At 42.9% G+C, this 3,914-nt stretch overlaps 1 long non-coding RNA gene across 1 annotated transcript; it reads left to right on the top strand.

The window, feature by feature from the left end:
- The first annotated feature begins 988 nt into the window (after positions 1-988).
- LOC306644809 lies at positions 989-3,657 on the top strand. The gene is made up of 3 exons (XR_013759479.1): positions 989-1,143; positions 2,777-2,957; positions 3,614-3,657. It is a non-coding gene; the product is annotated as an uncharacterized lncRNA (long non-coding RNA).
- The last annotated feature ends 257 nt before the right edge of the window (positions 3,658-3,914 follow it).

Raw genomic sequence — 3,914 nt, 5'->3', positions numbered from 1 at the left:
CCCTGAATAAAGAGCTGAGATGATGTGTGAGGTTTGCATCCTGCCCGGTTTTTTTGTGCTAACAGTAAATATAAATATAAATATATATATAAAAAAGAAATACAACATGCAAATATTTTAAGAAATATATGAATAAAGTATTTTTAAACAGAAAAAAAATGCCCACATACTTTTGCTATTGGCTAGACCTTAATTTCTTTTGGCAATACAAATTCCTCCAAAGCTTCTTAGATTTCTGGTGCATCTTGATTTCTCCCATGTACATATAACTATACTCCTGAAATCTTATCTAGACAAAGATTTAAGCCTGGAAACTCTGCATATTCTAGATCAAACTCTACGATCTGTCCACCCTTTCCTTTAATTTCATGGTGGCCACTTTGACATCAACTAAAACAACAGATTTGGGTGGGATGGGTCCTTCCATCTTGTCTTCAGCAGTCTCCCTACCTGTCACGGCAGCAGCCCCCTTTCTCACTAAGCCTAGACACTACTTCGCCTCACTGCTGACAACTGCTTTACTTCGGGATCCCAAAGCAGTGACATTCAGTCAAATCCCAGTGAGGCTGCAGTTATGGAGGGCATCTTTGAGTGATGCTCTGCTACTTGCAGCTTGGCTGGCTCTAGCCCCAGTCCCTCCCCCTTGTAAGTTTTGCTGAAAGCAACAAGAAGCAGCCAACACTCCACCAGTATTTCAACACCCTGCTTTTTTGTTTAATCTGGACCCCTAGTTCTGCAGCCTTTGCCAGTACATGATATGTCTTCCAAAGAACAGCAAATGATTATTTGACCAAAGTTTTTGCCAATGTGTAACCAGAGGTAGCAGCTTTCCAGGCTGTGACACCTGAATTCTTGATACTCAATACCTACCTTCTTCCAGGCAACTGGCCACAGATTTTAAAGTTCAGTCAATTGCCTCAACTAGTAAGTCTCCACCATCTTGCATGTTCTTGGAGCTAGCCTTGGCTAATAGAAATCATAATAAAGCCAGACGCTGCACTTATAAGCGAAGATGAAGATCTAGGTCAGGAGAGGGCCTTCAAAATATGGAGCAATTTGTATCCTGTGAATATAAAAGCCTGGCAATGTTGGTTAGCTGATTTCCTTAAAGAGATTAAGAACATGAATCTCAATCAAATTGAGGTAAATACCCTTATTCTGTATGTTTTTCATGTTAATGTAAAAGTACCTTTGTTTGTTTAATTTACTTTGAACATTCCCATGACACTGAGACACCAGGATTTTATAAACTCAGTTTCCACCCCATCCCCACCCTGGGTTTCCAGTAATTAGTCTTATGGCCGTAAACAGTAATTGCTTTTCTTTGGGAAGTACGGTCTCCTTGTGACTGTGCTGCCCCTGGAGAATAAATGAGTTCTTTTTGTTTGTTTGTTTGTTTTTTCTTTCTTTCTAAAGAGAGAGCATTTGTACTCAAATGCAATAAATCAATGCCACTAACATATTGATTTAAAACAGATTTCATTATTAGCAAGATAAATGTGAGCTGGGGTTGTGGTTCAGTGGTGGAGTGCTTGCCTGGCATGTGTGAGGCACTGAGCTCAATTCTCAGCACCACATATAAATCAATAAATAAAATAAAGGTAAATAAAATAAAAGGTAATAATTTTAAAAAAAAGATAAATGTGAATTTTCTTCAACAAGTTAAAGGGAATATACTAGGTCCCATCATTAAATCTCAAAAACAAATTGTGAATAAGTGCAACGTGATACCACATGTAAAATTTACATAACACAGGGAACAATGCAATACGTTATTTATGGAGACTATACTCAGATTCAGAAGGTCTGGTGTGGAGCCTGACATTCTGCTTCCTAACAAACTCCCAGCTGATGCCAGAACTGCTGGTCTATGGTCCACACTTTGAACTGCAAGGCATTAAGTTATGAAAATGGATTAGAAAGAACTATAGAGTTAACTCCTGAGATGGGGGTGGCAGTCAGAGGGGACCCAATCCATCTCAGCTATTTTAATTACTGGTAATTTTTCCACATAGACTATTTAGCGATAAAAGAACTAGGAAAATAGGAGAAGATGCCAGGTTGTCCTTCCAGGTGGTAGATATGTGGGTAATTTTCAGTCAGTTTTCCATTGCTATAGCAAATATCTGCGATAAATCAACTCAAAAAATGAAAAGATTTATTTTGGCCCATGCTTTTGGAATTTTCAGCCCAGGATTGGTTGGGCCTGTTGCTTTGGGCCTGTGTCAAAGCAGCACATAATGGTAAAAACATTCAGTGGAGCAAACTGTTCGCTTCATGTTTGGGAAACAAAAGCAGGGAGACTGGGGTCCTGCTATTAGCTTCACAGGCATTTCTCCAGTGACCTGAAGACCTCTCACTATGTGCTGTCGCTTAACAATTCTACCACCTGCCCACAGCACCAGGGGCTGGTGACCAAGCCTTCAGCACAGGCACCTTCCCGAGCGCTTCAGATCCAAACTATAGCAGTGATTATTATTTTCTGTTTCTTAGTTTTCTGCATTTTTCAAATTTCTCCCCCCCCACCCCCCAAAAAAAGGAGAAAGAGAAAGAAAGGAGTATAGAATGCAGAGGTTTGAACTGCATGCTTCGGGGAGGCCCTAGAAGAAAGTTCTTTGGTTCCTGGCTTCTTCCTCCATCTTCAGAGCCAGCATCAGGCCATCCTTCTGGCATGACCCTCTCTGGTTCTTTTCTCTGTCTCCCTCTTTGACTTGTAAAGACTTTAGGATCTTGCCATCCCTCCCCTCTAGATAACACCAGCTGATCTCCATCTCAGATTCAGCTGACCAGGAATATTAACTCTCCTTTGCCATGGAGTCTAACATTCTCACCAGGAGTCAGCACCTGGACATCTTGGGGACATTCTGCTAACCACAAGGCTCCTCAGGATTCTTTCCTGCATCCTCCAACCCAGCCTGCATGTTCTCCTGCCTTGGGTTGTCTTTGTTCTGATTCAGGTATTTCTCCCTAGATTTTCTAGAAAGTAACATTCTTTTCTGCCTCCTCCTCAAGGCAAAGAAGCACAATTAAAGGACAAGTATAACATGACAGACCAATTCAAGTCTAGATGCAGAGAGTACTTTAAATACATGTTTGGGGAAATGTAGGAAATCTCAGAATTCACAGGGTGCTCAGAGATTTCCTGTCTCAGCATAATAAGCAATTAATTCTGGATTCGATGCTATTCTTATCTCACCTGATAGATACTAAAAGCAGGATCCAAAAGGATCAGATTGTTTCCAAGTAATTTAACTATGTCTCGGAATGAAGCTCAAAACTATTTATAGCTCGGCGGCCAGGCCGAGTGCGTGTGGCCCTCTCCGCGTCGAGGAGGGCTGCCCCGGTGTGCGCCTTGCCCTGATCCTCCGTGGCCCTCCGTGGTGCTCCTGGAGTGCTCCGAGTCATTGCTCGAGGTGCCCGAGGCTGAGCCGGTGTGTGCCGTTCCTGTTCCTGGTACCACTGCCGTGGTCGCCGCCTCATGTTTGATCTCTCCCCCCGCCCATGGGGATTTGTGAGGTCGACCAGTAAGCTCAAAAGGACCGAGGTCGACCAGTTGTCCCGACCTGGAATAATTGCTTATGTTAACATTGAATTTGATATATTCTTCTCTCAGCCAGCCTGGAATCCCAGGACATTCAGCTCGCTCTCTCTCTCTCTCTCTCTCTCTCTCTCTCTCTCTCTCTCTCTCCTTCCTTCTTCAAACAATGGTGGCCCAGCATAAATAGGTGACAGTGTTGGAGAAGTGGAACACTTTTCTGCTTGACGGCTGTCAAATGTCAAACCTGCAATAGGACACATCTGTCCTTCCCACAGTGGAGGATTCCTAAGGGATCTTCGAGGAAAACATGGAATAGGAGGGAGTCCCAGAGACTTCCCATGAGACAAACACCTCTCTCTCTCTCTCTCTCTCTCTC

The sequence above is a fragment of the Sciurus vulgaris genome, assembly GCF_902686455.1.
Source record: "Sciurus vulgaris genome assembly, chromosome: 15".
NCBI classification, from domain to species: Eukaryota; Metazoa; Chordata; class Mammalia; order Rodentia; family Sciuridae; genus Sciurus; species Sciurus vulgaris.
The sequence above is the reverse complement of the archived record's forward strand: the minus strand, read 5'-3'. Positions and strand labels throughout refer to the sequence as shown.